Source organism: Hordeum vulgare, chromosome 4H (assembly GCF_904849725.1).
Source record: "Hordeum vulgare subsp. vulgare chromosome 4H, MorexV3_pseudomolecules_assembly, whole genome shotgun sequence".
NCBI classification, from domain to species: Eukaryota; Viridiplantae; Streptophyta; class Magnoliopsida; order Poales; family Poaceae; genus Hordeum; species Hordeum vulgare.
The window spans coordinates 210,346,518-210,373,501 of NC_058521.1; positions in this window are offsets into that span (position 1 = coordinate 210,346,518).

The window sequence follows — 26,984 nt, forward strand, 5'->3', positions numbered from 1 at the left end:
GGTATGGAGATATGGAGATGTTGAACCCTGTTAGAACCCATCTTCCGGCTCATGTTGACTGGCCGGCCATAGCAGGAGTCACCCCTCTTTGGGGACCTCTACTACCACTAGTCAGGGGACCAAGGCCACATCCGTGTCCTTATGGATCCCAGGGATCTCAGGCTAGAGTATTTCCTGATCCGCAGGTTGAGCTTCCAGGCCATGGAGGCAATCTTTATGAGATGTTCCATGCAGATGCCTGAACCGTGAGTGGAAGGATAGTATGGTAGTAGCTATACTTTCACAGTCCTGTGTGACTTGTGAAGTATGCTTGTGTCGTGAAATGAATTCCGGAGGCATAGATAAATAATGTATAGGAAGCTTGTAAGCCTCTGATGAGTAGTTTCATAACTTCAGTAGTTTGCTCCTCGGTTAAGGTTGTACTGAGCTATGTAATGGTGTGTATGAACCATGGTGTATATATAGCAGTTGCTTGTTACCATGTTCTTCGGATATTCATTTCCGCATTCCATGTGTTCAGTGCATTCTTAATCCATAGCTAGTATTGATGATGATATTGGTCTAAGCTGTGAGTTTGTTTGTCAGGATGGTGTTCACCAGGTTCAACCGTGCCCCTGCTCATGAGCAAGGTGACGGTAGTCAAGCGTCACAGGAAGAACTGCCTCACCCGCCCTCTCTGGCGGAAGTTATGCTTGAGGCAGAGAGAAACAAAAGGGAGACCAACCGACTGTTAGAGCGTATTGAGCAAAATACGGCTCGTCAGCCTAGGAATGCTGCAGTGTCCCTCAATGACTTTGTGAAGCTGAATCCTCCAAAGTTCCATCACTCTGTCGATCCCCTCGACGCTGATGATTGGCTGTGCAGTATTTCACATAAGATTCTCTCTGCGAATGTTTCTGAGGCCGACAAGGTGACCTTTGCAACGTATTTTATGGAAGGACCCGCCAATCTGTGGTGGGAGAACTTTGAAGCTATGCGTCCTGCTGAACCAACAGCCACATGGGCAGACTTTAGTGCAGCCTTCCATCTGCACCATATTCCAGAGGGCCTGATGGAGAGAAAGAGAGAGGAGTTCTGTGCATTCACCCAGGGAAAGTTGATCGTGGATGCCTATAGCCGCGAGTTCGGTAACCTCGCTCGCTATGCAACAGAGGAGGTGTCTACCGATGCCAAGAAGCAAGCAAGATTTCGTAAGGGTCTGAGCCCTGAGGTTCATCGTGATTTGCGCCTCCACGAATGTACAAGCTTCCAAGCCCTGGTCAACAAGGCGATCAGTGCCGAGACTGGTCATACCGACTATGAAGCCACAAAGAAGCACTCCCGTGACTTCGGCTCGTCATCTGGTTCCGCGTTTCCAAAACGCAGGCTTTGGGTTCCAAACAGCTCTCTGCCGCCAAGATACACTCCGAGGCCATCCTATGTGGCGCCTCAGACGAATCAGACCAACCTTCCAGCAAAAACCTATGGTGGTCCAGTTAACAATGCAGCGCCATGTGCCAATCACGTGATCTGTTACAAGTGTAGAGAACCAGGGCACTATTCCCGTGAGTGTCCTCAGAATGTGGGTGCTAAGCAATCCGGAAAGTCCGCCGGGCAAGGCAAGTCGGGCAAAGCTTACTATGTGAAGCCAACTCATGCACGTGGTCGTGTGAACTATGTTTCAGTAGAAGAAGTTGCAGAGGATCCCAACGTCATACTGGGTACGCTCCTTGTTAATCATCACCCTGCGTCTGTTCTTTTTGACACTGGGTCTTCTCATTCCTTCATTTCAGAAAGTTATGCACAGTTGCATAACATGTCTTTCTGTGATATGCCAATCCCATTGGTTGTCCAAACCCCTGGTAGTAAGTGGCAAACCTCTAGGATAAGCTATGATAATGAAATTCTAGTAGACAGGCTAGTTTTTCTAGCATCATTGATAGCCCTGAAATCTTCGGATATTAATATCATCTTGGGTATGGACTGGATGTCAGCCCACTATGCCAAGATTGATACTCATTCCAGAAATGTTCAGCTTACCCATGCCTCGGGTGAGATAGTCAATGTCTCTACTCGAGTTGCCAAATGCCAACTCTATTCCCTCAATGCCAACCCTCTTCCGGAACTTGAAGACATTCTGGTAGTCCGTGACTTCCTGGATGTTTTACCAGAGGAACTGCGAGGAATTCCACCTGACAGAGATGTAGAGTTTGTGATAGATCTTGTTCGGGGAACTGTTCCAATAGCCAGAAGACCATATAAGATGGCACCCCTGGAGCTAGGTGAACTTAAGAAGCAACTAGATGATGCCTTGAATAAAGGTTTGATTCGTCCTAGCTCTTCTCCTTAGGCTTGTCCCGTCCTCTTCGTCAAGAAGAAAGACGGAATGGATCGGATGGTTGTAGATTACCGACCAGTTAATCTGGTCACCATAAAGAACAAGTATCCGCTCCCCAGGATCAATGACCTGTATGATTAGCTCGCTGGATCCTCAATCTTCTCAAAAATGGATTTGAGGTTGGGATACCATCAAATCAAGATCAAGAACGGGGACATTCCAAAAAAGGCTTTTGTCACTCGTTATGGCCAATACGAGTACACCGTCATGTCCTTCGGTTTAACCAATGCCCCAGCCACCTTCTCTCGCTTGATGAATTCAATCTTCATGCAGTATTTGGATAAATTTGTCATGGTATAGCTCGATGATATTCTCATCTACTCGAAGAACGAAAAAGAACATGCCGAGTATTTAAGGCTGGTATTGATGAAACTTCGAGAGCATCGCCTTTATGCCAAGTTTTCAAAATGTGAATTTTGGTTACTAGAAGTGACCTATCTAGGTCACGTAATCTCTGGTAAGGGTATTGCTGTCAATCCCGAGAGAGTTCAAGTTGTCCTTGATTGGACTCAACCTGAATTGGTTAAGCAAGTTAGGAGTTTTCTTGGTCTAGCGAGCTATTGCCGCCGCTTTGTCGAGAATTTATCCCAGGTTGCAAAGCCTCTAACTGAACTTCTCAAGAAAGATAAAAAGTTTGAGTGGACACCATAGTGTGAGCATAGTTTTCAGGAACTGAAAAGACGCCTCACTTCCGCACCTGTGTTGCTACCACCAGATTTTTCTAAGGACTTCGTTATCTATTGCGACGCCTCACGACAAGGATTAGGTTGCATTCTCATGCAAGATCGTCATGTGATTGCATACGCATCTCGAAAGTTGCGCCCACATGATGATAATTATCCCACACATGATCTTGAGCTTGCAGTAGTAGTCCATGCATTTAAAACCTGGCGACATTACCTTCTTGGTAATCGTTGCGAAATTTTCACTGATCACCAAAGTCTGAAATATATCTTCACCCAGCCGGATTTGAATCTCAAGCAAAGACGGTGGGTTGAGTTGATCACGGATTACGACTTAGGGATAACTTACACCCCGGGGAAGGCCAATGTTATGGCTTATGCACTAAGTCGTAAGTCTTATTGTAACAATTTGATGCTACAACGAGGTCAACCACATCTCTATGAGGAATTTCCGAATTTAAATCTCCATATTGTTCCTCAAGGATTCCTTTCTACCCTGGTGGCGAAGCCTACTCTTAAGGATCAAATTATAGCTGGCCAGAAGCGTGATAAGGGTATATCACGGATCAAGGAGAATATTATTAGCGGAAACGCTAATGAATTCTCCATGAATGATCAAGGTGTTGTGTTCTTCCAGAATCGTCTAGTGGTTCCTAAGAATCCACATCTAAGGCAGTTAATCCTTAAGGAAGCTCATGATTCTCCTCTCACCATTCATCCTGGTAGTACTAAGATGTATCAGGACCTACGCCAGAGGTTTTGGTGGACTAGGATGAAGAGAGAAATTGCTGAGTTCGCTGCTAACTGCGACGTTTGTCGTCGAGTTAAGGCAGAACATCAAAGGCCTGCTGGCACCATTCAACCTTTAGCTATTCCTGAATGGAAATGGGATAAAGTCAGTATGGATTTCATTACCGGATTTCCCAAGACCAAGAAAGGAAATAATGCTATCTTTGTGGTCATTGACCATCTCTCCAAAGTAGCTCATTTTCTTCCAGTTCGTGAGAGTATAACAGCTAGCCAGCTAGCAGAGTTATATATATCTCGAATAGTGTCTCTTCATGGTGTTCTCGTGGATATTAACTCAGACCATGGTAGTATCTTTACTTCTCGCTTCTGGGAAAGTTTTTAGAATGCTATGGGGACTCACTTATCTTTTAGCACTGCTTTCCATCCTCAATCAAGTGGTCAAGTAGAAAGAGTGAATCAAGTCCTAGAAGATATGCTCCGAGCTTGTGTTATATCGTTCTGTATGAAGTGGGAGAAGTGCCTTCCATTCGCCGAATTTTCTTATAACAATAGTTATCAATCAAGCTTGGGCAAAGCCACTTTTGAAGTTCTCTATGGACGAAGATGTCAAACACCTGAGGAGGGCCGACTGATTCTGGAAGAAATCCACTCGGGGACCTGTGGCCATTATGCGTCCTCTCGGACTATCGTTGCCAAGGCATACCGAGCCAGATTCTTGTGGCCATGTGCAAATGAAATGGTCAAATATCTCGTTGATCATTGTGAAGGCTGTCAGTTCTACTCCAACTTGTCTCACAAACCTGCATCTGCTTTGAAGACTATCCCTCTCATCTAGCCGTTTGCTGTCTGGGCTTAGATATGGTCGGACCTTTCCGAACAGGTCAGAGTGGGTTCACACACTTGCTCATTGCACTCGACAAGTTTACCAAATGGATCAAAGCTAAACCAATCAAGAAACTGTATTCCCGCACTGCCATCAAATTCATGAAAGAAATTACATTCAGGTACAGGGTCCCACACAACATCATCATGGACAATGGGTCAAACTTCGACTCGGATGAATTCAGACGTTTCTGTTCTAACCAAGGGACCTGAGTGGATTATGCATCCGTTGCCCATCCCCAAACCAACAGCCAAGCTGAACGAGCAAATGGATTTATCCTCCAAGGATTGAAGCCTCGACTCATGCGAGACCTTGAGAATGCCGCGGGCGCTTGGGTGACTGAATTGCCTTTTGTTCTCTAGGGTCTGACGACAACCCTAAATCGATCGACTGGACGAACACCATTCTTCCTGCTGTATGGGGTTGAAGCCGTTCTACTGAGTGATTTACTCCATAACTCACCCTGAGTGGATCTTTATTCAGAAGTTCATGCCGAGCAAGCACGACAGGATGGAGTGGATCTCTTGGAGGAGGAGCGCGAGATGGCGTTGATTCGGTCGACAATTTACCAACAAGATCTACGTCGTTTTCACTCAAGACATGTCAGGAGTCGGGCATTCCACGAAGGCGATCTGGTGCTTCGAGTAGATCAGCAACGACCTCATAAGCTAGCTCCTACTTGGGAAGGGCCCTTTGTCGTCACCAAGGTGCTGAACAATGGAGCTTATCGACTCTACAATCTCTAGAAGAGGATCGATGAGCCGCATGCATGGAATGCAGATTTACTCAAACGCTTTTATGCTTGACACTGATTGGTGTGATGTAACACATGGAGTTTGTTGAACAATGTTGCTTGTCAAAGTCATAACTTCTTCAATTTGTGTCAATTCCGATCGAGCACCTTCCCAAATGATACTCCAAGTGAAGAGCAATCCTCAAATTCAAGGGCTTAGCTGCGAGCATGATTCGCCTAAGTTAAAAAACCCTTCCGAGTGAATAACAAACTATTCACTCGGATGCTTAGCTGCGAACTGGTTTTTGCCTAAGTATGAAATGTACTTCGAGTGAAGAGCAATCCTCACACTCGGCGGGCTTAGCTGCAAACATGATTCGCCTAACTTAAAAAAACCTTCCAAGTGAATACACTCGGTCGCTTAGCTGTGAACCAGTTTTCGCCTAAGTACAAATCACACTCTGAGTGAAGTGCAATCCTCACACTCGGGGCTTATCTGCGAACATGATTCGCCTAAGTTAAAAAACCCTTCCGAGTGAATAACAAACTATTCACTCGGGTGCTTAGCTGCGAACCAATATTCACCTAAGTACAAATCATACTCCGAGTGAAGACCAATCCTCACACTCGGGGGCTTAGCTGCGAACGTGATTCGCCTAAGTTAAAAAAAACTTCCGAGTGAACAACAAACTATTCACTCGGATACTTAGCTGCGAACCAGTTTTCGCCTAATTATGAAACGTACTCCGACTGAAGAGCAATCCTCACACTCGGGGGCTTAGCTGCAAACATGATGCGCCCAAGTTAACAACCCTTCCGAGTGAATAAAAAATATTCACTCAAATGCTTAGTTGCGAACCAGTTTTCTCCTAAGTATGTAATGTACTCCGAGTGAAGAGCAATCCTCACACTCGGGGGCTTAGCTGCGAACATGATTCGCCAAAGTAATAATATACTCCCAGTGAAAGGAAAACTTTACATCCGGAGACTTAGCCACGAGAAAATCGCCTAAGTTAAAAACTTTTCTGAATGAATAGAAACCTATTCACTCGAGAGGTTCAGAAATCAAGCAAATCTCAGAAGCAGATAAGTTCAAAAGAATTCAGCATGGATCAAAGTCATCCATGCAGCCAGAAAGTACTCGTGTTCCACAGCCGAACGGAGTTTTAACGATACATAAAACACTCGGCATACCGAGGCGAATTTAAGTTTTGGTAGTAACCGCAGTTTCTTCTCAAGGCTCCCCGGGACTTGCGGGCTCAACGAAGGTGTCAAGATCAATTCCATCAGCAATGTGAGTCGCAGCGCTGATGAAAGTCTACATGAAATTTTCGAACTGAAGTTTCTTCGCGTTCGCCACCTGGAGTGCCTTCAACTTGTCTTCTCTTGCCTCCTTGCAATGGACTCTGACGAGTGAGAGGGTGACATCAGCTCCACACCGCGCGGCTAACTTCTTCCATGCTTGGACCCTGTCAGGAATCTGACCCAGGCAACCCATCACAGCTTCCAGATCAACTTGGAAGGTGTCTTCAGGCCACAATTCCTTGTCAATTCTCCCCACAATAGCTCGCAGCCGAGTGATATACCCTTGAACCTTCAGGAGGTGAGAGTTGAGGCAGTATATATCTACAGCCAAGGCGTCAGGGACATGCGTCTTGATGGGGTCCAGGTAAGGCTCCACCTCGAAGGTCTCCTTCTAAAAGTCTGGGCAGAATTCTGTGTGAAAAGAAAAACGAAGAATCAGTCACAATTCATTCGACGAAGTTCGTAAATATTCACTCGGTGAAGAGAACGTAACAATAAGAGTCGCAAGCATCTTTGCCAGGAAGTGCTTTACAAACTTTTCCACGGTGTTTCCCCTCTTTACCATGTCATCGAGATTTCCCCCCACTCCAGTCTTTCTTTCTTCCGTTTAGCATTTTCATCTACCAGTTTACTAAAGTCCGCGAGCTTCTGCTCATCAGCTTCGGACCTTTCCTTAAGGATTGCAAGGACTTGTCCTTGTCTTCAAGCGTCTTCTTCAAGGCGTCGTAATCTAGCTGCAGCTGGTTCTTTTCTGATTCCACTTTGGTATATTTTGACCCAATCTTGCAAGCCTTCTAAAAAACAACAATAATTCACTCGACGCTAATATTTTGTGTACTTTCGAGTGGAGAAATACATTTCAGTCGACACTATTATTTTTCTACTTCCGAGTGGAGAAATACAGTTCATTCGACCAACTAGCAGCCCGCCGCACCCACCCAAGTTCATAAGACTAATGCCCTTCGTAAACGATCGACATTAGTCTCGGGGACTACACACTACTGAAATTCAGAAATTTGTCGTCTGCCATGGCGGACGGCAAAGGGGGGAACCACGGACGAAAAAGGCTTTGCCTTCGGTCAGCAGACGACAAACTAGACGGTAAAAAAATCCGGTGAAGAGGTTCTTTCCCATTTGCTTTTTTAAAACGGACGACAAAGAATCTTTGCCATGAGGGGGCAGACGGCAAATCAAATGGGACGACATATACTGCAACGGCCCCGTTAAGTCTTAACGGCAGACCTCCTCTCTTTTCCATTTGCCACCCCCCTTTGCCATGTGGGGGCAGACAGCAAAGAGGGGCTCTCACGGGGAGGGGGTCGCCGTGGAGAGAGACAGTGAGCGACACAGTGGCCGAGGGGAGAGAGAGAAAGTGAGGAGTAGGGGTTAACGGCCGTTATACGTCCGCCACCCGACGGCAAAGGGCCCCATGGCAGACGGCAAAGGACCGCGGATGGCAAAGGACCCCGGATTTGGGACATGGCAGGCATGGGACCCACCCGTCCTCTTTGTCGTCTACCCTGGGTCTCTTTGCCGTCCGCTGGCAGACGGCAAAGGGCCGACACATGGCAAATAGTATTTTTGCCATGTGTCACTCCTTTGCCGTCTGCCTTGTGTCAACTAATGGCAAACAGGTTCTTTGCCGTCCGCCAACAGACGGCAAAGAACTGGATTCCGGTAGTGACACCCAGTGGGTGCACTTAGCGTGGCCCCACTGGAGATGAAAATACTCGACCAGGCATGTCCTGATCGAGTAACCAAAAAGAAATACCAATTGTTTCCCAATTAGACCCTTGCCAAGGCAAGAACTCGACAACGTTCTCGGGGACTACATCCAGTGGATACACTCATTGTGCCCCCACTGAATACAAAGCCACTCGACCAGGCCCGGCCTGGCCGAGTCAAAAACAGAGCATGACTCTTCAAATCAGACTTCTGCCAATGCAAGCATTCAACAGCAGTCTCGGGGACTACACCCAGTGGGTTCACTCAGCGTGCCCCCACTGGAATAAATACAAACTACTACACAACGTACCCCTGGTGGGTGTAAAGTAAGGTTGACAAGATTCAATCTGAAAACAAGATTGGCAAGATTCAATCGGAAATTAACTTACAATGGAACTTACTCGGATGTTCGCCTGTAGCACCGAGCCGGCATCATATGCCAACTTACTGGCCTCGAACGCCTCCTTAGTCCACTGCATCAGCAGCCTAGCTTGGATCATAGCCTCTTTTGCGGCTCCAGTCTGATCCTCTGGGACATGTTGCATAGAAAATGCAGGCGCCGAAGAGGTCTGTATCGCAACGGTGGTAACATGAGTTATCGGAGGAGGGCAGTCGACACAGTCGTCACAATAGTCAATCCAGTCGGAGGAGCTATAACCATAGCAGCCGAACCGACCGGAGGCACACTCGACACAGGCATTGCAGGGATGACTTGAGTCCATTCTGCAGATGTACGCTGCGGCTCTTGTTCGTCATCTAAGAAAATGGCATCTGAAGCTGTCAAGCAACAGTGGTGGTTAGATCAGTCGACAGATCCAATCCAGAAAACAGAGTAAAGTTAATACTTATCATACCTGGTCGAGGAGCAGGCTTATCCACGACGTCCAAGTCCATGCGGTCTTCTTCAGCCTCGACAGGAGTTGTCACCGAGGTAGCAGCACTGGCGAGAAAATTACACTCGGTCGTCAGGAACCCGGATAGTCATAATGACGAAACAAAAAGGATGAATACTCACGCTGAGGAAACTGGCACGGCAATTCTCATCCGGGGCAGGGCCTTCCGAAGTCTGGGCACGTCGGGCTTGGGCTGTTTGGCAGCCTTCTCCGCAGATTCAGTCACAACAGCCCGATCACGCTTCACGCTCCTACTGCTGGATGCTACGGTTTTGCTTGGAGCAGCCGCTGGGTCATCGCGTTGCTTGGATCGCGGTTCGTGGCATGGAGGAGACTGATTTTCTTCTTCACCGTCGTTTGAGGCATCTTCACTCTTCTCGCTATCATCAGCATAATCGCTCTCGGTGCTTCCGCCTTCACTTTCCACCCAGAGGTCAAACTACTCACCGTTGGGTACAGGAGAATGCAAGTCCGTCCACTCCTACAAAGAACAAAGGTAGCAGAATCGGTCGGAAAAGTATTCAGTCACTCGACTAAGACATGAAGGCGATAAGGCGCGACTCGCTTCGATCCCATGGGTTTATTGTAACGCCTAAGATGCAGTCCTATCCTTATTTTGGTGCGAGGGACTCGACAGGGATAGAAATGCATCTCGTTGTTTCGCAAGAATGGATATCCTTACAAGTACATGTACTGAAAAGATGAGTATATAGAATTAGCTTACACTCGCCACAAGCTACAACAGAGTGACATTAGCACAAATCGTACAATCATCATGAAGAAGAGCAAGGTCTGTCTATGGACAAAAACAAACGATAAAAGAATGACGTCCATCCTTGCTATCCCAGGCTGCCGGCCTGGAACCCATCCTAGATCGATGATGAAGAAGAAGAAACTCCAAATGAACAATCAACGCGCTCGCCTCAAGTAACCCTTTACCTGTAACTGCAACTCGTGTTGTAGTAATCTGTGAGCCACAAGGGACTCATCAATCTCATGTCAAAGGTATCAAGACTAGCAAAGCTTAATGGGTGAGGTATGGTTATGTGGTGAGGCTGCGGCAAGCGACTAAGCATTTAATTAGTGGCTAACTCACGAGTACAAGAATAAAGAGGGGGATGATCTAAGAATAGAGGACCTGAACTAGTGATGATCAAATGAATGATCCTGAACACCTACTTACGTCAGACATAACCCCACCATGTCCTCGATCGGAGAAGGAGCTCACGAAAGAGACAATCACGGTTACGCACTCAGTTGGCATATTTTAATTAAGCTTACTTCGAGTTATCTACAACCGGATGTTAAACAAAGTGTACACATTGCCACATAACCGCGGGCACGGCTTTCTGAAAGATTTAACCATGCAGGGGTGCTCCAACTACTCCATCACAAACTACCACACGCTGCGATGGAATGACCTCGATCAGATTTCCTCGGGTTCCTATTGGAAAACCTAAACCTCGAGATACCCCAAAGCATCCTCGAAATCCCTCGCACAAGACGCTCGAGAAAGGTAAAACAAATTCAGCAAGGCCGCCCGGCGTGTCGACGATCCCGATAGGAGCCGCGTATCTTGTTCTATGGACACGACGGATGGAAAATCCTATGAGTAAAACCACACCCCGAGTTTCCTCGCGGTGGCCCCGTAGTCTGCCCGTTTGGGACCAACACCATCAGCATTGACCCCCCCTATATTATGTTGAATTACTCCTCGGGTTCATGATGCCCTATGTTTTTCAGTATTAACAGAATTATTATGTTGGGCAGATATAGTACCAATGTTGGGCCTTGTCAGACGAGTTTTATCCCAAAATGAGAATCTAGGGGGTCCCCATAACAACCCCAAGCATGTTAGGAGCTCTCATTTATGGAACATAACACCGGTAGCCGAAACTAAGGCAGCAAAGGTGGAACAAAACACCAGGCTAGAAAGACCGAGCCTTCCACCTTTTACCAAGTATATAGGTGCATTAAACAATAGCATTTAATAAGGTGATATAACAAGGAACCCATGCTCATTTCTGCACCCTCATGCGTGCCACGGTGAGTCACCGGTGCTCCCGAATCGGCTCACTGACGCGGGCCTATATATAGCCCTCCCCCTCGCTCCAGCACCCCTCAGACAGCTTCTCCACAACCACTAGCACCTCTCTAGCCTCCCCAGCAAGCTAGCAGAGCCCCGATGCTCGAGATCGACCGAGGCCCCTCTGCCTTGGAGATCCGGTCGATCGCTGGCTACACGACGGCTCCTGCACCCCTTGACCCACCAAAACACTCCCCTTGACCTTAGGGAGCTTTCCCCCAACTTTCCCAAGCATATTCGTGCCCCTAGCTACTGTCTCGACCACCTCCCGAAACTCCTCCGCTGCGGCCTCCTCGTCGCCGGTGAACCCGTGCCTCTCCGTCGTAGTCCCGACAACCAGCAGGTAGGCGGCGACAACCCGGACCCATTGCTATCTTCGTTGGGGCCCGAGGACGTCGGGAGCCTCGCCGACATGCTCCTCCTCCTCTCTAGCTAGAGGTAGGAGACGACCCCGACAGGTGTGCCCCACCTGTCGGTGGCCCAACCGCCTCCCCCTCTATGCCCGCAACCGCTTACCGCAGGGCCCCGCATGTCAGGTTCAAACCTGGCACCGCACACGCCTCGAAAGGATGTCGGTTCGCTTTTGGGCCGACCCAGTTCCAGGCCAAGCCAGGCCAGGGACTTAGCCCATTTTTCCTTTTTTTAAAAACTGGATTTTCAATGATTTTTATAAAAAGATTTAACTAGTGTAAAAATATAATTTTTCCACTGATATTCTTCTAAAAATGTGTAGTATTGAATAAGACCATTGGTTAAATTTTTCAGCAACTATTCTGTTTTACAATAATAAAAAGGATTAAATTGGAATAGTTTTGCTTCTGTTTAGTTGATTTTAAAAATGTTCCTTCATTGGGATCAGAGGCAAATATTTTTTTAAATAACAACTTAGATTTATCAGTAATAAACAACATTTTTAAAATGCCTTTGGGATCTGTTTTTGAGTGAGCTATTCCTTATTTATTCTTTTGACGACAATAGAAAATCCGTGTGACGAGGGAATCAGAGTGTAGGACCATGAAGACCCCGGATACCTAGCTGACCAAGGCAAGCATAAGTGCCGATAAATCATTGATGTGATGTTACCGATGGCTCCTTGGGGGCACATGCATTGAGCTTGATCCTACCACCTATGATGGTCATGCTTGTATCATGTTGACAAGTAAAACTAGAGTAACAGTAGCATGAGCATGTTGTTGGTATAAATCAAAGACTTATGAAAACCCCGTAGGGTACCACTAATGCCCGAGGGTGATGATGAGTTAGGTGGCCACTTTTGGTGAAGTGGTTCACCGGGTATTTGCGTGAATATGGTTTCAGAAATGGGAATAGATTTATGATGTGTCGACCGTCCCGACCTTACATGTACGACCACGTTACCCTTTTATGGGACTGGGTTGTGTTGATTACTCTGGTCGGTGCTAGCAAAGAGCCACATTACTAGTGGCGGGATTGATGTGTGGTCACTCTCTTGATGGGGTCGTGCCAGGAAGGGCGACTATGCCGTTTTTACGTGTTCCAGGCACACCGTTGGTCCCCGCATGGTTGATATTGTCTAGAGTCAGTGCTCGTAAGACGTACAACGTGTGGGCTGGGTACCAATCGAGTGGACCTGTTTTTCTAGTATCGTCAAGGGAAAGTCATTGATCGGGTACTTACCTCGGGTATGTTATATACCGCGAGTCGTGGATGACACGGAAGTTTCCCGGATCTCGTGGGTCCAGCGTACTACCTCTGCAGAGTGTAAAACTATTCAAATAGCCGTGTCCACAGTCAAGGGCAGTTGGGTGGTGCTGCTTAAACTACGTCCAGTCATTTTTGCATAAACCAAGTGTGTGTGAGTGGTCATAAAAAGGAGTTATTATGGAAGTAACGATATGACGGAGTTTTGTGACTTGGCATATAGGGTGAACCCGGATGGTTCGGCCCTCGACAGATATATTGGTATCTGTAACCTGTTCTTTAAAAGTAGTTCTTAACTTACGATGCATACCTATGATCATGTTTATTTACCACCAAGAGATATCCACCAAAGATGCATGTTATTGTTATCCTTCACTTTCATTGTTCATATCATGGGCTTTTTACGAGTACATTCAAAAGTACTCATTGGCTTGCCACTAGTTATATTATTGACCAGACATGGAAGGACCGAAGTTTGGAGATGAATACGTCTTCGGAGACGCCCCTGCGAACTAGGACGCTTCCGAGTCAGAATGCCTGTCGGTGTAGGCTTGATGGCATGGGCACCCGCTTAGCCCCTATGATTTCCGCTATTAGATGTATCGGTATGATTTGTCCTTAGGCCCAACCTAGTGAACTTGACCATTTGGTCATGTGATATAATAATTCGGTACTTGGATATAAGACTCTAGTTATTCAGTATCTGTGTGTTCGGTGAGCATTTATCTTTGGGATCACTGAGCACGTTCATTCGGCGATCTCGACTCATAAGTCGGGGTCCCCACAGATGGCGTGATAACCGATGCATCGTTGCTCCACTTGCCGTGACAGTTGCGTCATCCCCGCACAGTGCACATAAACCAAAATTTTGAATCCCGTGAAATCCGAACCTGCCAAAGTGATCCGTCACATCCAAAGATCCCGTTAGTCACTTGGAGTAACTTCAAGCACTTAAACTCACTCGGGCACGCTTCGCAACAGAATCGATCAAGGTGAATGACGAAGATTGTAGTCGACACGAAGTTCCATCAATCCCAGGAGTATGACCAAGGTCAGTATGGCTCGCCAGAAGCTGGATCAACACCTTCTTCACTCGAACCCCAATCCATTAGGGGGCTAATGATGGGATATGTACCTTGGGTAGAGTCATAGGCCTGACCTAAATGTCCTGCCAAAGGGTACCTCATTATTAGCTGAAGGGTCACACAGAAGATTCCGACTGGATGGTCATAGCACCTAAAAAATTACTCGGTACATAAACACTCGGATGATGTTCCCATCCACTCGACAACCTACTTCCACTCGGAAGGTTCCAATCGACACAGAAGACCAGAAGCCACCTCCACGGAGGACAGCGGGCATGCGCTCAGCTAATGGTCATGAATAGCATTAGTTACATACATAAGTTATCAATAATGTATATCTTTAAATCATATTGATCGATCCCTTAGATGCTGAGGCCTTGATGAGGGGTAGCACACTCTATATAAGCCAACCCTCCCCTCAGGAACAAGCTAGGGTTCGCACCCCCTATAACACACATTCCACACTGCAAGAGCTCCCGAGCACTTATACGTAGGGCTATTACCTCTAAGAGAGGGGCCTGAACTCATACATCCTGTGTACAAGCTTGCCGTAGCTAGGACTCTGCCCTGTCCATTCGTACCCTGCACCTCTACTGCCAGGTTCATTCCCACGACAGACAGTATAAGAAGTTCCCTACTCCTAGCCTCAGATATGCGAATTGTTGGCGGCACCACGGATATGTGTCGTGTCATTTGGGATAATCTCAAAGCAGCTTAGTCCCTTCATAAGTGCTACTACGATAGCAAGCATGGTGACATGACTTTTCAGCTCGATGATCTTGTGTATCTCAAAGTGTCTCCCATGAAGGGCACTCAACGCTTCGGCATCAAAGGAAAGCTCGCTCCTCGCTTTGTTGGTCCTTCCGAAGTTGTTGGCAAGAGAGGTGATCTTGCATATCAGTTAGAGCTTCCATCCAACTTCTCCAATGTGCATGATGTGTTTCACGTCTCTCAGCTCCCGAGCGCAAAGCTGATCTCCAAGATATCGATCTCCAGCCAGAGCTATCCTACCATGAGCATCCTATAGCAATTCTTGAAGAGACTGAGCGCAAGACCCGCAATAAGTCAATCAAGTTCCTCAAAGTGCAATGGTCACATAATTCAGACAAAGAGGCCACTTGGGAGCGTGAGGACCACCTCCGTTCCGAATTCCCAGAGTTCTTCCAGTCCTAGATCTCGTGTCGAGATCCTCTTGTAGTGTGGGAGAGTTGTGACAGCCCCAATGCAATACCTTTGCCCTCTTGTAATATATTTCCTTGTATGGCAACCTTCCTATGTTGACATGTTAGATTTGAATAAAGAGTTTAAGTTTGGCTTCATCTCTTGTTGCATCATGGCATCATGCATAACATCAGTTCACCTTGTTGTTTGTGTTGCACCTTTTGTGATTGAAAGTGTGGGTGCTATGTAATGTGGCATTGTGATTGTTGTGTGAATGGGTGCAACAAGGATTCCCCTAAAAACCCCTTATTGGACCATACCTTGAATCCCTTCTTTCCAATTTATTTATTGGCAGATTTAAAGTTTTTATTTTGGTTCCAATAAAGTGTTGCTCCCCTCTTAAAAATCATATTATTATTTGTGGAGTGCACCCTCCTCTGAATTGTCCTTTTTTCTTTTGGGTTTTAACAAAAACATACCCTCATTTTAAATAAAAGGAATTTAATTTTGCTCTTCTAAAATTGCCCAACTTCTTTTTATAATTTGGTCCAAGATTTTAGAAGACCAGATATATTTTTCTCTTCTTCAAATCCTTTCTATTTAGCCGTGTGATTTTATCAAACCCTTTGCTATTTTATTATTTTCGGCAAAACCCTTTTTAAACTCAAGAGAGACTTGTCACCTCGGCCTTCTCCCTCTCCTGGCGGCCCAGCTAGCCCAAGCCAACAAGCTCAGTCACGGCCTAGCATGCCCCGCGTAGACCAGGAGAACCTTGTCTCCCAGTTCTTCTTCCTCCCCTAGTACTGCAGGGCATCTACCCGTGCCAAGTACCTCTCTCCCTTGATTTGACGACCAACACAGGCCCTAGGCCCGTATATAGACCCCGGTACCCTAGCCTCCTTCCCCCGGTTCCAGTTTCTCCTTCACCCCCCTCTTCCGCTGTAGGTAGCCAGCGTCATCGTCACCATCGCCATGGCCGGAGGGAGGTCGAGCTCATTTCCCCAGTGAGTCCAGAAGCCGCGAGAGCATTCTTCATCCTCGCCGGCGCATTCTTCTTCCTCGCCGGTGTTGGCTTCTACCACAGGATCGATCACATCAAAATATCACGAACACACGCGATAAACACTTTTAGCCAAGGGTGCGTCTCGTACCCTCTAATTCATCTCTTTATTTCTCCTTTTCTCAAGTCATAGTTTTTCTTCCTTACAACTCGATACAATAAACTCACGCAATACCTATGCATATATATATGCACGGCCGGAACCAAAACCTTAAACCGACTTGTCCTTGTTTTGCACTTCAAACCCAACACGTCTAGTACTTTTGACCTAACATATACTCAGCAACATTGCTTTCCTAATCTAATTATCCGGCAACGCTGATCACATCTTATGAAACTTAGCTCAACTTTCCCAAGCTGATTACCGCTGGCTACTACTAACTCCAACGTGACACGGAGTAGACTAAGCATAGTACTACTCAAACTCTTACACGTGAATATGTACTCCTAGTACGTGGAAACCAACTTAACCGCAAGGAATGTTTGGATTATTCCAACATTCACCCCTAATCCAATCATCCGATTCTTTACGTGACAAGACACGCAAACAACCACCTCATCTTTTCATGCCATGACCACCACTTCATCAAAACTGAAACCAACGATTATTCGGACTACCAGCCACGCTATCATATCTTAGCGTGGTACATGCAAACTAAACGCATAGCCTCATGCAGGAACTTGACTTAACTGGCTCGCATATCCATTTTCACGTTGGTCTTCATCTTCTCGTTGCGACACCGAGATAGCCCGCCATCTTGTCTCCGTGCACGTCTTCACCCCTTGGAGATACATCTTCATTGGAGCACCTCAACCATGACGTCTCATGTCTTCGCGCCTTGAACATGCATCTCATCAGAGTCCCTCGACCATGACAAACGTCTCGTAGACCAGCACTTGTACCCAACTCCACACCTTATTCTTGTTGTCGGTGACGCATCTTACCAAACAACACTTCACGTCCGGCGGCAACACAACTCGTCATGTACAAGCAACACATCTTTCTGTACATGAACTCGCCAGAACTTGTTACCTTTGCCCAAGACCGAGCGCACGATCTCAAGGCAACCCGACTGGTCCAACGGCAACACAACTCGCCGTATAGGCGTAGCACAACTTCCGTATACGAACTCGCTGGAACTCCTTGATGTCACATCCCTAACCCTTAAGCAAGATAGCATTGTGCTCATGTCTTCTTTGCATTTGCATCCAAGAAGTTTCAACAAAAACAACAAAGTGGCAAAGGAAAAACTCAAAAACCCTAGCCACCATTTCAATTAAAGGAAATTTCAACTAGTTCAAAATCAATGAACCCAAAATGGCCTCAAGAAATGTTCAAACTTTCTGATAAATCATGAAAGTAAATGAGCATTGGAGAAAACTATTTTCTTGACACTTTAAGCATTTTAAATAATTGCAAAAGCTACTGGTTTCAAATTTAAAATTTGAAATCAGAAACTATAATTTTCCAAAAATGTTGAAAGTCTTGGAAATGAGTGGGGATATTATAACAAATATTTCAGGAGGTCAAAAATAATTTTTCCTTTTTGTTTTGGAGCTAAATTAATTAGCAAAGCAATAAATAGCAAAACAGAAAAACAAAAAAAAGAGAAAATGGGAAAAGTTTTACCTGTCGCCCAAGCCAGGCCCAGCCCATCTCGCCGCTCGTCCCCTCCCTCGCGCCAGTAGGCAGCAGGAGGTGGCCGCCGCCTCCTCCGGCGCGGCCACGCACCTGCGTGCCTACCTGGCCGCCGGTTCGCGCTGGCGACGGCGGGGATAAGCTCCCCAGAGCCTCCCCTATCCATTCCCCGCCTCGGTTCTCCTCCTCCGCCCGGATCTCCTACCCCTCCTTGCTGCCGCCATTAGAGCCGAGCTCGAGCTCGAGCTGGCCGTGCCCCTGGCCATAGGAACCCCTCCGCGAGCACGCCATTAGCTCCGCCTCGTCGCCCTGGTCATTCCTGCAGAAGCCGAAGCTTCCTCGCGCCCTGCAACGCCCGCAACGCCGTCGTCTTCTTCCTCCGGCCGCCGGACCTCTCCCGTCGATTCGTCGCCCCCAGGCCTTCCCCGAGCCGTCTGAGCTCTTCTCTGCACTCCCTGTGAGCATGCGGTGGTTTTCCCTAAGTTTTCCCCGTCGATCCCCTCCTCTAGCCCTAGTTTCACCGAAGCCCGACGAGCACCGCCGCTGCCGCTCGTCGCCGGTAGCCCTCCGATGTCCAGCTTGTCCTCCCGAGAGCACCAGAAGCTCCAGGACGACGCGTAGATGCCGTAGCAGCTAAGAACTAAGCGCGGATCCCCCTGTTTCAAAGCCCCCGACGACACCCGAGCTTCGGCCGCCACTCCGGCTAGTCGCCGACGCCTCTTCCGGCGACCCTAGCCTCCCCAGTTGGTCCTGCTAGATCGGCCACTTCGCGAGCTTGCTGTAGCTGCCAACCGCGTGCGTTTTCGTGCTGTGCAGCGCCGTCTAGATCGCCTTCAGCGAGCCCTCCGCTGCGGGTTTGGTCGCCGGCGACCACCCTCCGGTGGCCGTCGACGTGGCCGACCATTAGGGCGTAATCGCCCTCCCCTCAGTCGCTGACAGAGGGCCCCACGCCTGGTCAAACCCCAATTAGGGGCTGGTCAGCGCGGGATTAGTCCCAGAGAGGCTGACCAGTGGGGCCCCCCTGTCAGGTTTGACCTGGACAGGTCGGCTGACCTGCTGACGTCAGCCTGATGCAATAAATGGAATTTCCAGTATAAAAATAATTCAGGAAATTGCTAAAAATTGCAAAAATCATAGAAATTAATCTGTAACTCCAATGAAAATAATTTATATATGAAAAAGTATCAGAAAAATTCAAGGATTCTGATTATGCTATTTTCAGCTATGTTTGAAAAAGTTACAGAACCCTAAATTGTGAAATAAGGTATAATTCAATTCTTTTAATCACTTTATAAATGGAATTTGCAAAAATATCCAAATTTCATTAGAAATGCAATGATCACACACTGCCCTAGATATAAATCAGTACCATAACATGACATTTCATGCATGTTAACATTAAGTTGATCTGAGCATCAGGTCGAATCAATTAAACCGGTATCCGAGAATACCCATTTGAATTGCTATTCGAGTGTGACTCAAATCAACTCTAAACCTAAAACATCTTGATTATAATAACTTATCACTTTGCATTCTCATGCCATGCTCATGCATCATTTTGATTGCATATGATTGTTATTGAATGTTGCCATTCATTTCGGTAGGCTCCGCACCACTGGATTCCACCGAATATCCGTCTGACGGATATCGTTCCTCCTCTGAGCAACAAGGCAAGCAACCCTTTTGATCATCCCGATAACACCTATGTTCTTGCTCCTGCACCTATTTATTGCATTAGGATCAAATGCTTCAATTGCTTTTGCCACGATAGTTGGACCCACTTCCTTTGCATGACTTAACCTTGTCACAGTAAATAGCCGAACCTTGCAACCTAGCATACCTGGTAGTTGCTTGAGCTATAATGTGCCTTATCCTGCCATGCATGCTATGCTTAGAGTTGTGTATGGTCTGTCATCTGGGAGATGAGCAGAAATGTGGAATGTGTTCGGTGAGCAAAGGTCGTGTGTTGAACTTGATTTGGTAAAGGTACCGGTGAAAGGCTGTGTAGGAGTACATGGCGGGTTGTTTCATTGGAACCGTCTTTAGGAACTGAGTTCCGTGTATGTAATCCAAGACTAGATACTACCACATGCTGGGCCCTGAAATATGACCCCGCTCGGCCTATTAATCGCGTAGTACTCGGTCCAGGAGTTGCAAGTAGTTTCTGGTGTTTATAGTAATGCTGGAGGCCGTGCATGGTGCTGACCTGAGAGGTGGACCGTGATGCGGTAGGCAGTGGCACGGTGTACCAAGTGGCACCCGGATGGTGGGCTTGGGAACCCTGCGCACATCGTTTGAGGCCGTGGCGGAAACCTCGGCCGGACTTCCGTACGGGTTACTCTCAGATAGGCGATAAACCTGGACTAGGTACTAGTGTGGTTAACGGTCGTGGCCGACTCCCTCGCTGGGCTTCCGCTTGAAGGTTGCCGAGGTGCATGACGTGCACATGGCGATAAGTGGCGGGAGCGTGTGTGACAAAGTACACCCCTGCAGGGTTATGATCTATTCGAATAGCCGCGTCCGCGGATATGGACTACTTGGAGACATATGTTGTTCATAGATAACTTCAAAATTGTCAAGATAAGCGTGAGTGTCGTGGACGGCATTTCCGTATGGAGACGGAATGATTCCCCGATAGTGTATTGTTGTGGTGTTAGTGGACTCGTGTGCGAGAGATCAAGTTGTCAAAACTAATTTCAAAAAGCAAGTTGTCTAGCCACGAGTCAAATGCTGGCTTTCCGCATGAAACCCCACAATACCTTCTTGATACCTTGCATGAGTAGTTAGTCATCCTAAAGTCTTGCTGAGTACCTTCGTACTCATGTTTGCTTAATAAATGTTGCCGAGGTTGCTAATGACCCTAATGGAGGGTTCTTCGTAGACATCAACGACGACGAGTTGCTGGTGTCCCAGCTACGATCTGGCCCTACGTCGGCTCTGTAGTATAGTCAGGCCATGTGCCTTCTAGTTGCTCTGTCTGTACCCAGACAGTTTATAACTCTTCCGCTGGCTTGTATTGTGTGACTGATATTATGGGTCGTGAGACCCTTAATGTGTAACAATATGTGTGTGGCTCTTCTGAGCCTCTTAAATAAAGCTTGTATGTTTATGGTTATGTTGTGATGCCATCGATGTATCTATACATATCGGTATGCCATGCGTACGTGTGTCTTACTTGATATGTTTGGGATTCGAATACCTAGTCGTGAACTTTAGTAGCACTCCTTACAAGGAAATGCCCCTTTGTGATCCAACGAGCCTTGGTAGTTCTCTACTGCTCCGGACACATTGGTTGACCGGCATGTGTCCTTCTTAGCTGCTGTGTCTGTCCCCTTTGGGGAAATGTCACGCGACGTAATGGAGTCCTTGTAGCTTGCTACGACTTGTCTACGTTCGTTGATGACCGACACCTGCTTTGTTGGGTCATGTATGCCTGTCCTTGTGCGGAACTGCCACTTTGGTTTATGATTAGACATGTCGATCCGGGTTCTTTGACATTGGAATGCTAGCGACACTATCGCATACGTGAGTCAAAAGACGCAAACGGTCCCGGCTAAGGTAAGGCTGCAGCCGTGGAGTTAACCGTGCGTGAGACCACAAAGGGATGCGATGTGTTACAGGCTGGATTCCTACGGCTTAGGATCGGGGTCCCGACACTTGATCAAAGACAGAAACACACGGCACAACTTCTTTTTTCCATCCTATCAAGCTCTTAATTCTCCTCCGCCAGTGACGCATCTCAACTACAGCAGAAGACTCACAAACCTAAGATCTTGGACGCACCTTACAAGAACTCACGTGCACACCTTGACAACGGCACACAACTTTACTGTCTCCTCCTTGCACTCCCCAACGATGATCTCGATGAGATTCCCAGTGCCACAACTTCAGCACCTCCGCAACCATCAAGGATCACCATCGCCTTCCGACAACAGCATGTCGCCCTACTCCATGTCGTTCCGCCGAACGACAATCACCTGCCGCCTCGCTTTTGACAAAACCCTCACCGCCTTATCGTCGTTGCTTTGTCAAATGACTATGTCGCTACACCAGCGACTGCATCGCGCGCCCCGAGGCGCTAGTCGGGTCGCCACCCCGGGGCAAGCGAACTTCAAATCGACCTTGCTCTGATACCAATTGTTGGCTTCTCCCACAGGATCGATCACATCAAAATATCATGAACACACGCGATAAACACTTTTAGCCAAGGGTGCATCTCGTACCCTCTAATTCATCTCTTTATTTCTCCTTTTCTCAAGTCATAGTTTTTCTTCCTTACAACTCGATACAATAAACTCACGCAATACCTATGCATATATATATGCACGGTTAGAACCAAAACCTTAAACCGACTTGTGCTTGTTTTGCACTTCAAACCCAACACGTCTAGTACTTTTGACCTAACATATACTCAGCAACATTGCTTTCCTAATCTAATTATCCGGCAACGCTGATCACATCTTATGAAACTTAGCTCAACTTTCCCAAGCTGATTACCGCTGGCTACTACTAACTCCAACGTGACATGGAGTAGACTAAGCATAGTACTACTCAAACTCTTACACGTGAATATGTACTCCTAGTACATGGAAACCAACTTAACCACAAGGAATGTTTGGATTATTCCAATAGCCGGCACCATCAGCGCGAGGAGACCGGGCCACCGGTCGTCTGCATTGCCTCGTCGCAGAGCTGCGTCATCTTCACCGCACGTCTCCGCATCGCCCTCTCCTCCTCCTTGTCTCGTTCGACGCTGACAGCCACTGTAAGCTATGATCCACTTTCCCCTCTCCGTAAGCGCATAGCCTAGCCCGCGCCACCCTCGCCGTGCTGCACAGCCTGTAGCCGCCGCGTAGTTCAGCAGGAGCCGTGCGTGCGTAGTGACCAAGAGGTCAGGGGTTCGATCCCCCCCTAAGCGCCCTTTTATTCCGCGTTTTTCTTAGCTCCTGTAGAGTTGCAGTAGTTTCAGTATGTATTGCATTATGTTTCTGTTTTAGCGGTAACACCTCGATAGCGCAGTGGCAACAGAGCTGTGCCCCATGGCCGTGGTCATGGATTCGAGTCCCTCGCGCCCCTTTTTAGATTTGGTTTCCCTGGTGTGCTAAGTAGCAGAGGCTGAATATCTCCATTCCTACCCCTGGTAGTGCAGATACTCGCGTGTAGCTTAGTGGTAGTGTGTGTTGTGTGTGTGGGTGTGGTGGTGGGTTCGACCACGACCATATCCTTTTTTATTTTCTGTTCATTGTTGTGTGCAAGTGCCACTGATAAGTGGACCCAGGGCCCACATGTCTTGCACTAGGGGTCCATGGTGCATATGACCAGTGGCCCCATGTTCTTGACATGTGTAGTTTATGATCCTGTGTAGTTTTTCTTTTATGTGTTGTGGTGTTTTTCTGCATGCATATATAGAAGTATATGGATTTAGGGTAGAAAACCCCATGAATCCATTGGTGGCACTGGATTCCAGTTTTGAGGAGATCTGCAAAAGTTCCATTTGTGATGAGGTGGCACTTTGTCATTTGAGTAGGTTAATTTCCATGCATATTTAGAAGTTTGTGCATGCATGCATCATATTGTTTGTTGCATAATATCTTGCTGGTGTTTATTGGGTGGTTGTTTCTTTTGGGTAGCTACGAGGTCTGGAAACGAGTTCGAGGAGTCCGGTAAGTTCGTCCAGGAAGATCAGGAAGAGTTCCACTATGAAGATATCAGAGGCAAGATGACCGTGACCTTGACACCATTTCTAGCTTTGTTATGCTTAGTGATTCGTTTCCATCGTTATTTCTCCGCTGCCTACCACATGATATATAGGCCATCAAACATTGTCATGAAACCTCAACCACCTCCCCCTCCTAGCAAATATTGTTTGGCTAGGTTAGGCTTGCTGAATCCTTTTATTAGCATTGCTAGTTGCACGTGCAAGCTGGTCCATGTGATAACATGGGCAATTGATATCATCTTATTTAAATGCCATTTAATTAATGTAGATATATCTCTACTATTAAAGGGGGATCTATCGTCTCTCGTGATGGTTCGACCACGACAGATCCCCCGTCGCTAGCACTTCCACCGCTAGCAGTTCCACCGATTTTTTCCATCCCTCCATAAATCAATCGAGTAAATACAGAAAAACCCGGTTCACAGGGAAAACCCTCTGGTTCGACCTCTCTTTCCTTTCCCCGATTCTATTCTCGTACCTACTGACGAAAAAAACAATGCACCTCAAAACCCATGGGCCACGGTTGTTCCCCTCCCACGATCCCTCTGTTCGCCCAGGCCCAACACCCCAACGACCCCTCTTCCTATCGCGAGCATCAGACTCCCCTGCTTTGCCGCTGGTTCTCCTTCTCCATCCAGATCCGCACACAGCACCGCGCTTCTATTTCGTCCCTCCCACAGTTGGTCTCCCTTGGCTCCTCCAGCTCTGTCCCATCCGCGAGGGAGATAAATAGATGTGGCCGGTGGAGATTTTGACCTCCGGCGGGCCAAAGTCGCTCGAGGTCTCCGACTTACAGGAACCCAAGGAGCGCGAGTACTCTCTAGGTGGCCATCGCCTGCGTGAACCGCCAATACACGGTCCACCGACACTCGCCCTCGCCAAGAACCAACCCCTACCCACATCTCACGTGAAGGAAGAGAGGATAATTGGCCTTCATCCGGTCCGGCATCCTGGGCGGCGTCTGGATCGATCTTCTTCAATTTTGCCAATAAGGATCAGGATGGACAGGCGGATGATGTTCTTGGCATGTTGCTACAACAATGCAGATATGCCCTACCTAACTCGCGACTACCAGTGCCAGACGCGCCCAAGTTACGGTTCAAGCCTGTAACGCCCAAGATGCGATCCTATCCTTATTTTTGCATGAGGGCCTCGATAGGGATAGAAGCACATCTCGTCGTTTCGCAAGAATAGATATCGTTACAAGTACATGTACTGAAGAGAAGAGTATATGTAATTGGCTTACACTCGCCACAAGCTACATCAGAGTCACATCAGTACAATACATAAATATCACGAGAAAGAGCAGGGTCCGACTACGGACGAAAACAAAGGAGAAAAGAACAACGTCCATCCTTGCTATCCCAGGTTGCCGGCCTAGAACCCATCCTAGATCGACGAAGAGGAAGAAGAAGAAACTCGAAATGAACAATCATCGCGCTCACGTATTAATATCCTTTACATGCACCTACAACTGGTGTTGTAGTAATCTGTGAGCCACAGGGGACTCGGCAATCTCATTTCCAAAGGTATCAAGACTAGCAAAGCTTAATGGGTGAGGTATGGTTAAGTGGTGAGGCTGCAGCAAGCAAGTAAGAATATATTTAGTGGCTAACTTATGAGTACAAGAATAAGAGGGGGGATGATCTACGCACGGCGGACGTGAACTACTGATGATCAAATAAATGATCCTGAACACCTACTTACAACAAACATAACCCCACCGTGTCCTCGATCGAAGAAGGAGCTCACGAAAGAGATAGTCACAGTTACGCACTCAGTTGGCATATTTTAATTAAGTTAACTTCAAGTTATCTAGAACCGGATGTTAAACAAAGTTTCCACGTTGCCACATAACCGCGGCCACGGCTTTCCGAAAGATTTAACCCTATAGGGGCGCTCCAACTAGTCCATCGCAAACTACCACACGCTGCGACGGAATGACCTCGATCAGGGAAACCCGTGATCTCCTCGGATCCCTATTGGAAAACCTCAACCTCGAGTTAGCTCAAAGCATCCTCGGAATCCCTCGCACAAGACGCTCGATAAAGGTAAAACAAGTCCAGCAAGGCCGCCCGACGTGCCGACAATCCCGATAGGAGATGTGTATCTCGTTCTCAGGGCACAATCGGATGAGCGCAGCGCACAGTGGCTTGATAGAAATCACTCGAGTTGCCCCGGGTTGGCCCCGCACCCGACTCTGTTTTGGACCAGCACCATCAACACTAGCCCTCCCTGTATTATGTTGAATTACTCCTCAGGTTCATGACACCCTATATTTTTTAGTATTAACAAAATTATTATGTTGGGCAAATATAGTACCAATGTTGGGCCTTGCCAGACGAGCTTTATCCTAAAACGAGAATCTAGGGGTCCCCATATCAACCCCAAGCATGTTAGGAGCGCTCATTTATGGAACATAACACCGGTAGCCGAAACTAAGGGGGCAAAGGTGGAACAAAATATCAGGCTAGAAAGGCCGAGCCTTCCACCTTTTACCAAGTATATAGGTGCATTAAATTAAATAGCAATTAATAGTGTCATATAACAAGGTTCACATGGAAACAACTTCATCTGCAACTAGCAACGCTAACACATGGTTAAGCAAGCGGTAACATAGCCAATCAGTGGTTTGCTTGGTTGTGAACAAGTTGAGGGTTTTCATGGCAATGTTGGGAGGCTGATATTTAACATGTGGTAGGCAAACGAGACATAACGATTGAAACGATAAAACTAGCATGGCAATTATAGTAATGGTATCTAGGGAAATGGTCATCTTGCCTGAGATCCCGCTTGGTAGAAAATGACTCCGTGAAGCACACGAACCGACGTAGTCGAACAGGTCCTCACATTCTGACACGCTTGCGGAACTCTAGCGAGACGAAGCAAACTGGAAACAAGAATCAACACAGATATTCACCACGGCACATGCACGACAAGATGCAATCCACATATGATGCATGATCAGTTGAATATATGCAAGACATGGCATGTCAATTCACAACAATCAAACACTACACATTAAGTGAAGTTCAATATGCAACGAGTTGCATATTGACGAAACTCCACATATGAATTATTTAGTTCTATCCCGATTAGGTACATGACAATGTTAATCATGGTTAAACATGGCAAGAGGTGAAGCATAATTAATCTACCTATCTAGGCTTTCTAAATGAGGTCGGAAATGACATATAGCATCTCC